We start from the raw sequence: 9650 nt of genomic DNA, 5'->3' as shown, positions 1-9650 counted from the left end.
AAAATTTCTTTTTATATAATGTCAATACAATATGCCAGTTATTTATTAATATGATATTTTTAAAGCTTAGATATATTGATAGTGTGCTGTCATCCACTATTTGTGCAGAATATTTGAATAGATCTTTTAGTTCTATTTTTTACCTTAATTCACCATGAAGGCAATGAAACCTTCTCTTCAGTTGACCAATTCCTCTCTCCACGAGACAGCGTGTTCGCTTATGTGCCAAGTTGTATCTGTGGTAACAATGGAGGAAAGCATTCACATAATACCTCATATGTGGTTATGCCTCATATTCTTGGTTCAACAAACAGGACCAAGACTAGTGTTCATTTTGTTGAAATATATATCCAAGGTAAATTTTACTGCTTCACAATGGTATTTTTTTTTCTAATTGAAGATTTCGAAGATGAGAAAATTTCTTCGTGCATCTTTACAACTTACTACACCAGTAACAAAGCTATCAGCATCACCAACACACCCACACACGCACACACGCACACACACACTCACACACACACACACACACACACACACACACTCGTGCAATCACGTGTATTTCGAATCAAGTACAGTAATGTGTAAGGCAATAATGACACAAACACACAATCCATTCTCATATTATGTATTTGCACACTTGTAAGAATGCCCGACTTATGCTCTGGCATATGCAATAATAGCTCCCACGGGAATCACAATGCTAACCCTGAACCTAACCCTAGCCCAGTCCCTATCTTCAACCAAAAACCCTTTCATAATCATAACCCTAATTCTCTCGGATGAGAGATTTCGCCGGAGCAACTGTCGCCGGAGCATATTATGTCGGATTACCACTTGGACAGGCATAAAAATGCATTTAAACATAATGGGGATAGTCATTCTTAAATTGCACTTGTGGGTAGTTGCTCACGTCCCTGTCCACTCTAATTTTGCGTGCCATTTGTTAAACGTCCGTCCGTCCGTAACGCTTTAAAAACTGGGATAACTTTGCTCCAATGCAGGGGCGTCACCAGCTTTTTTTCAAGGGGGGTGCGTTTTGACACTAAATGTTTACGTGATTTTTTGGACAGACATTATTTGTGAATATAGGAAGCTCTCAATCCCTAGACTTTTACTGTTTTTTGAGGGAAACCAAGCGGGGAAAGGGCACCGGCGTAGCTAGGATTTCATCTTGGGGGGGGGGGGGGGGGGGGTAGTATGCGAGGGAGCGAGCAAGGGTGGGGGGAGGGTGTGGAAGTGCCGGAGGAGGTTGCACCCCCTATAAATGGACTATGGAATGACTGTGTGAAACGACAAATTACTGGCAGCGGTATCAGGAGAATGGCATAACGACTACATGCGAGCGAGGGGAGCAAGCGAGCTTGAAAATTTTGACATTTTACAGTCCAAAAACTGCCGTTTGTAGCCATATTTTTTTGCTTTGTAAATTAAGGGAGGGGGCGCACCGGGCGCAACTGCTGGCAGTTACTGGCAGCAACATCAGGTGAATGGCATAATAATTAAATGCGAGCGAGCAAAGAGAGCGAGCTTGGAAATTTTGACATTTTACAGTCCAAAAACTGCCGTTTGTAGCCATATTTATTTGCTTTGGAAATTGAGGGGGGGGGGGGGGGGTGCACCGGGCGGAACTGCTGGCAAGTACTGGCAGCAACATCAGGTGAATGGCATAGCAATTAAATGCGAGCGAGCGAAGAGAGCGAGCTTGAAAATTTTGACATTTTACAGTCCCAAAAGTGCCATTTGGAGACATATTTTTTCGCTTTGGAAATAAAGGAGGGGTGGGGGGCGCAACGGGCGCAACTGCCGGTAATTACTGGCAGCAACGTCAGGAGAATTGCATAACAATTAAATGCGAGCGAGCTTGAAAATTTTGACATTTTACAGTCCCAAAACTGCCATTTGTAGCCATATTTTTTTTTTTTTTGCTTTGGAAATTAAGGGGGGGGGGGGGGGGGAGGCGCACCGGGCGCAACTGCCGGCAATTACTGGCAGCAACATCAGGTGAATGGCATAGCAATTAAATGCGAGCGAGCGAAGAGAGCGAGCTTGAAAATTTTGACATTTTACAGTCCCAAAACTGCCATTTGGAGCCATATTTTTTCGCTTTGGAAATAAAGGAGGGGTGGGGGCGCAACGGGCGCAACTGCCGGTAATTACTGGCATCAACATCAGGAGAATTGCATAACAATTAAATGCGAGCGAGCGAGCGAGCTTGAAAAGTTTTCTTTTTACAGTCCCAAAACTGCCGTTCTTAGCCATATTTTTTCGCTTTGGAAATTAAAGGGAGAGGGGCACTGGGTGGAACTGCTGGCAATTACTGGCAGCAACATCAGGTGAATTGCATAACAATTAATGCGAGCGAGCGAAGAGAGCGAGCTTGAAAATTTTACATTTTACAGTCCCCATAGTGCCGTTTGTAGCTATATTTTTTCACTTTGGAAATTAAGGGGGGCGCACCAGGCGCAACTGCCGGCAATTGCTGGCAGCAACTTCAGGAGAATGGCATTACGACTAAATGCGAGGGAGAGGAGCGAGCGAGCTTGAAAATTTTGACATTTTACTGTCCAAAAACTGCCGTTTGCAGCTATTTTCCTTTTTTTTTTTTGCTTTGGAAATTAAGGGGGGGGGGACGCCCGGTGCACCCCTCCCCTGGATCCGCCACTGGTAGTCAAGGGTGTGGGTTTATGTTCATGACTGGGGGAGGTATGACCAGCGAGGTGACGTCGAAGTGACCAAGCGGGGAAAGGATGTCCAAAATCTGCACTTTAGAGTATCCCTAAACTAATTGTGCGTGTTTGTTTGTGTGTGTGTATTATATACATGGAAAAGTTAGGAATTAGCCCAGGTCAAGTCTTTTTATTGGCAATGCAAGACATTTTTATATAGACTAGTATGTAAAGCAACACTGCAAAATCAACGATCTAGCTTTGATATAACGAAGTTTAAGGTACAAAGGTGTACATTCTACATCACATTGCGCAACATTGTAGCGACTCTTCGTTCGGATGTACTGAGTACACTGCGCACATCCTGCTTATATGCAGAATGCCAACCAGGAATCACAATCTTTTGTCGGGGCCAGGCTTTTTGAACAATGTTTCACACTATATACCTATTTAGTTATGGTTAAAAGAAATCATAGAAAAATATCTTATTTCTGGATCACCCTTTCATTCAAAAGCAGTCTACTAACACTTGAACTACTATTTCGGTAATTTTTTTTTTTTTTTAAACCAGCGGATTGGGAGGGGGCGCACCCCCCCCCCCCCCCCCTCCGTAGTTACGCCACTGCTTTTGGGTGAAATAATTGGACAGATTTCTTGAATTCTAACAAAAAAGCAAGAAAATCTTTTCATCGCGGGAAATTATGATTATGTGGGGTGGGGCAAATGGTGCGCTTGCCTTCCAATGTTTTTATGGGGGCAACATTTTTGTTTTCTTTCAAAAGCAAGAAAATCTTCTAATTTCGGGAATTATTAATATGGGGGGGGGGGGGACAAAACTAAAATATGCTTGCCCCTTCATTTTTTTTTTATGAGGCTAAGGCTCGCTCTTGGGCTGGCAATATGGATTGGTCAGAAGTAACGTACATAGACCCTACATTCACGTACTTGTAAGTAGCACACGTATACATGCAAACGTGTATAAGTGCTCCGTATGGTACGGATGTACAATACGGTCGATAAATAGTAAACACTGTAGAATACTAATAGATATGTATAAAATCAGTGCTGCCAGAACCAGGGGTGCGATTTTTTTTTTTTTTTTGGTGTGTGTGTGTGTGTGTGTGTGTGTGTGTGTCCCTGGTGCAAAAAAAAACAATAGAAAAGAATAATTATTTAGCGTCCGGCGTTGAAGTCGCTCGCAGACTGATTTTTTTTTTTTTTTTTTTTTTTTTTAAGGTTCTGGAGGGGGGTGCGTTCGCACCCAACGCACCCCCCCTGGTGACGCCCATGCAATGAGTCCAATTTTGACTAAACTTCGATTTTACAAGCTTCTCAAGATACCTAACTTTTTATGAAACCTCAAATTAATGCAATTATTCTTCATGAGTGTGGTTTTATGGAATTTATACCTTTCTTCTGCATCATCCGATGGACGAGCGATTGGAGTAAGAAGCCAGCACTTGAGAGGATAGCCACTGTCTCCTAGGAGGTGTCCTTCACTGTCCTGCAGTACCTCCTGTAGTCCACTCTCGCGAAGCACCCTAAAATGAATAATTTTCGACTTATCAATTAATTTTACACTCCTCTCAAGAAGAAAAAAAAGTTGATTACGTCTGCTAAATCAATAAATCAGAAAATGTGTGTGTGTGTGTTTTTTTTTTGTATGGATATAAACTATGGCCATAATCAGCTTAAGCTTTCAAAAACTGAAAATATGTTTCCCCAACCAGTGGCTGATTTGGGGAATGGGGGTATGCACCCCCCCCCCCTACTTATGATGGAGGGGGAGGGGGATGGCCAGAACAAATATACCCCCACTTTTTAGGGGAAATTAGTTTCAAAACATGAAAATTAAGCGAATAACGGCATTGTTACTTCTATTTTCTGGAAAAACAAAGAAAAACAAAGCCAATCAAACCTGCTATAGCGAGTTAAAGCAAAATGTCTTCAGTAAAGCTTTACTTCGCCTGTGCTATCATCTTCCGAGATACTAATTTTGTTCTTAATTGCTTGAATATTGTGGAATAAATGCAAGTGGTTACCATGGCAACGCATTTACAGACGAACACAAAAATCCTATCTTACACATATATTCCTCAATATCATAACTTCCTCTAAACTTTCATTTACATTGATTCAAAACTGTAGGACTTCGCGACGCAAGATTTTGCAACGGACCAACCACCGCCTGCCATCACACCGCTTCATATATTATGTATATATATATATATATATATATATATATATATATACATATACATATATATATAATAATATACATAATACATACATTATATATATATATATATATATATATATATATATATATATATATGTATACCCGCTTCAAACTTCGTTTGGCGTGGATATAATAAAATGTTTGGAAATTATAACTACTATAGGCTTTCTATAGCTCAGTCGGTAGAGCACCGGTCTAGCAATCCGGAGGTCTCGGGTTCGACTCCCGATGGAATCCCATTTTCTTTGCTTACTTTTCCACTAAGAAATTATAACTATTTAGACTTAACTCATCAATCAATACAGCGAAAAGTGCAAGTATGGAATGCCTTACTCTTGTGTAACATCTGGTTCAAACTACAAATATTATGGAGTTAATCAGTTATAAATTTCGGTTACGTATCTGTTTTATGGTTTCATAGAGCACTGTGTTCACAATTACGTGCCAATGTTACATTGTTCATGCCCTTAATGCGTTGAGAATCTACTGTCCTTTTTTTTTTTTTTTTTTTTTTGTTGAATACCCGGCATCTATTATTGTTTGTGCACGTATATGAAGACAAGTTTTGACTCATTATTTTGTTGCTGATTTCGGGGTTTCACTCTGACTGAAATTGAACTAACACTTTATGTGAGAATGTCCCATATACCACAGTGACACATGTTTTAAACAAAATCGAATCACAATGATTAATTAAATTTGAAAGATAGATGATTTTTATTACCTCGAATCATGAACACTTCCTGGCCATTGTGCATTCAGATTGATGATCTTTGCATCTGCGTCTAGCACTACCTGAACGTTGATGCTGTGAAAACGTTTGCGATTAACAAATTGGTGCTCATCCTCAGTTGGTGCTTGTATCTTGACATGAGTTCCGTCGATCAACCCGATCACGCCAGGAAACCTTGCTATCTGATAAAACTTCATCATGTTCTCCACTTGCTCATGTCCTTGAGGAAGGCGAACAAAGTGTGGTAACCTGTCGGTAAGTGCCGTGCAGACTGTCTGGACAATCCGTGATACAGACGCCTGAGAGATTCCAAGCGTGTCTCCGTCTGTTCTCTGGAAACATCCAGTGGCTAAAACATGAAGGGCTATGCAAACTTTGTCTATTGGGTCAATAGGATGGTTGTTATTTCCTTTCGGTGTGATGTCGTGTCGGATAAGATTAGTAATGTAGTGGATACCCTCCCCGTTGAATCTGTAGCGCTTGATTAATTCAACGTCATTGTAGATTTGCAACGGATGAAGTCGTCTGTGTATTCTCTCCCTTCCCAATTGGTAGTTCTCATGGAGATGGAGAAGAGCTGCCATGGCCACGTCTTCCCCAGCTCAAATCCAATTGCCAAGTGGCAAACAACCTACCAGCATTTCTTATCTTAAGTAACCTACGAGCATTTCTTATCTTAAGTATAATACTTAACATGAATGACGTCACTCTGCAATTTTATTACTTTAAGTAAAATACTTAAGTAATAAAATTGCGACAAAATCTGTCTTAGCCAAGTATAATACTTAGCGGGAACTGAATCGCATTTTTAAACAAATTACTTTTCTTAAGTAAAATACTTGATTTAAGTATAAGTATTTGACTTAAGTATGGATTTGAATACCGGCCCTGATCCACACATTGTTTCGTTAATCACGTTCAGGAGCTTAACAGTAAAAAATTAAAGTATACGCCTTGCCTTGTTGCTCATTGCTCAATCGACATCATGGGTGTTGAAACAATGCAGGTCATGATTGTGGAGAGGTTCACTGAAAGAAGGAGAGGTGGTTGCACTGAGTCCTTTTTGGTGGGTATGGTGATTGAGAAGACGCCGGCCTGCAGTGACAGTGTGGCTGCTGGTGCCAGTAGCAGTGTCACTGTCAGCAGTGAGGAGAAGGTACTTCCGTGCTTCTATAATGTTACGGCTGACACAGAGACCAAAGTCAAAGAGAAACTGGTCGGACTTGCCTTGAGGCAAAAAGCTATCTTGACGAATGTGCTGAGATATCCCAACAGCATTCGTCTAACGAAGGAATCTAAGGTCAGATTTTGTTATTTTTTAGTTAGTGTTAGGAGTAACGTTACCTTTTTAGAGTGTATATTGTAACGTTAAAACAAATCATTCATTGTTTGTGTCATTTGTTTCTTACACTAAAATTGTATATACCGGTAGGCCTAGGCCTACTAGTCTTATTGGCATAGGCCTACAGGTAGTTCTAGATCTACTGTAGATTGTTTGATGGGTGGCGTCATAGGAGGGTTTCTTTTGCTTTGGCGGGGGGCGTGTTTTTTTTTTTAGACGGCGCAGATTGGGGACCCTAAAAATCTATTGGGGACCTTATCCCTAAACCTAACCCTAATCTTAATCCTAACCCTGGCAAAATCGTGAAGTAGGCCCCACCGCAGTGCGCGTGCACCCGTGCGTTAGCAAGCAAGGGTAGATCCTAGGGTTAGGGTTAGGGTTAGGGTTAGGTAGGGTTGTATAAAAATGGTTCAATTGGCCGTTAAATTAGTCGAGAGTCCTTCCGAGAATAAAAAAGTTGAAGACGAATATAATGCTGTGGAAATCGGCCCCACCGCTGTATCAATCTCGCGTAAACCCCGTTTGGTGGGGCCGCATTCACGAGTATTATACTGTGGAAGGAAGCCCCATCGCCGTGCTTACGGGTACCTGCCGATGAACACCACACGGTGGGGCTGAATTCACGAGTATAAATAGGCGAGCAGTCGTAGTATACTGTAGTAGTACGGACACGCAGTGGTGGGGCCTATTTCACGAGCCAGGTGCCCACACCTCGTGAGGGGCCCGAATACCGTCACCCCGCTTAAAATCGTTTTGAGCGCACTGAACAAAAATGTATGCCCGGGACTGTGTTCTGTACGCTTGAAACTTGGCAGGACTACCACAACCAAGCAAATTGTGGTGACAACCGAACAGTTTTTCGCGAAAATCTGAAATTTGAATAGGGCTATAGGAATACGTGTTAGGGCCTATATGTCACCCGCACGCATCTTTTACGTGTATGTCTATGGGAACATCACGGTCACCCGCACACGTGTTTTACGTGCTAAGTCTATGGGAGAGCGGGTGACGAGTTGCGGGCCTCTTCCTTAGCGCGCAACTTTTTCGCATCGTTCGCCTTTGACGACGATAGCTGCAAATTTTCAATATCGATCAGTGAACTTGTGATTCCATTGGAATTTTCAGCATTTTTCCTGTATGTGAGTTGGATTTCAAAGAATTTGAGCGGCGAAATGTGATTCAATTATGGGCAAACATTAACTATGACGAGGTGCGGGTCACCCAAGTATATGCCCTAACCCTAACTACACGCAGCCGCTGTCGTTCGCGACAGCGCTGCACCTCTACTCCTTCACAGACGTCATGGGCGTCACCAGGGGGGGTGCGTTGGGTGCGAACGCACCCCCCTTCAGCCCCTAAAAAAAAAAAAAAAAAAAAAAAAAATCAGTCTGCGAGCGACGTCAAAGCCGGACGCTAAATAATTAATTTTTTCTTTCTTTTTTTTTTCTTAATTATGCACCAGGGACAACAAAATCGTGGGCAAAAACAATTCGCACCCCTGGCTCTGGCAGCACTGATTTTATACATATCTACTAGTATTCTATACAGAGTTTACTATTTATTGACTGTATACTGTACATCCGTACGGTATGGAGCACGTACACGTTTGCAAGTACGTGAGCTACCTAGGGTCTATATGTACCGGTACATTACTTCTGACCAATCCATATTGCCAGCCCAAGTGCGAGCCTTAGCCTCATTGAAGAGAAAAAAAGAGAGAAAAAAATGGAGGGGCAATTAAGTATATAATTTTGCCCACCCCCCACTCCATAATTCCAGAGACGAGAAGATTTCCTCGCCCCCATAAAAATATTGGAGGAGCAAGCATATTATAATTTTGCCCCCCCCCCCCATAATCAATAATTGACAATTAGTGAATGAGAAGATTTTCTTGCTTTTGAAATTAAAAAAAAAAAAAAATGTTGCCCCCATAAGAATATTGGAAGGCACGCGCACCGTTTGGTCCAACCCACATAATCATAATTCCCGCGATGAAAAGAAATTCTTGCTTTTTTTGTTGGAAATCTGTCCAATTATTTCATCCCAAAACAGTGTCGTAACTACGGAGGGGGGGGGGGGGGCAATCCGCTGGTTAAAAAAAAAAACTTACCGAAATGGTAATTCAAGGGTTAGTAAACTGCTTTTGAAATCGACATGAAAGGGTTATCAAGAACTATTTTTTTTAATGATTTCTTTTAACCATAATTCAAGAAGTATATAGTGTGAAACATTGTTCAAAAAGCCCGGAGCCGACAAAAGATAGTGATTCAGCGTGATTCCTGGTTGGCATTCTGAATATAAGCAGGATGTGCGCAGCGTCATACGAACGGCAAAAAGAGTAGCTACAATGTTGCGCAATGTGGTGTAGAATGTACACCTTTGTACCTTACGCTTCGTTATATCAAGGCTAGATCATTGATTTTGCAGTGTTGCTTTACATACTAGTCTATATGAAAATGTCTCGCATTGCCAATAAAAAGACTTGACCAGGGCTATTTCCTAACTTTTCCATGTATATAATACACACAAACAAACACGCACAATTAGGGGATGCTCTAAAGTGCAGATTTTGGACATCCTTCCCCCGCTTGGTGACTTCGACGCAATCTCGCTGGCCATACCTCCCCCAATCATGAACATAAACCGACATCCTTGACTTCCAGTGGCGGA

At 41.8% G+C, this 9650-nt stretch overlaps 1 pseudogene; it reads right to left on the bottom strand.

Annotated features, from left to right (window-relative positions):
* Window positions 1-143: 143 nt before the first annotated feature.
* Window positions 144-6418, bottom strand: LOC139733403 (putative nuclease HARBI1 pseudogene; annotated as a pseudogene).
* Window positions 6419-9650: the final 3232 nt, after the last annotated feature.

This window comes from Diadema antillarum, unplaced genomic scaffold (genome assembly GCF_040938485.1).
Source record: "Diadema antillarum isolate AM-2024a unplaced genomic scaffold, OU_Dant_1.0 seq00000474_RagTag, whole genome shotgun sequence".
NCBI lineage: Eukaryota > Metazoa > Echinodermata > Echinoidea > Diadematoida > Diadematidae > Diadema > Diadema antillarum.
The sequence above is the reverse complement of the archived record's forward strand: the minus strand, read 5'-3'. Positions and strand labels throughout refer to the sequence as shown.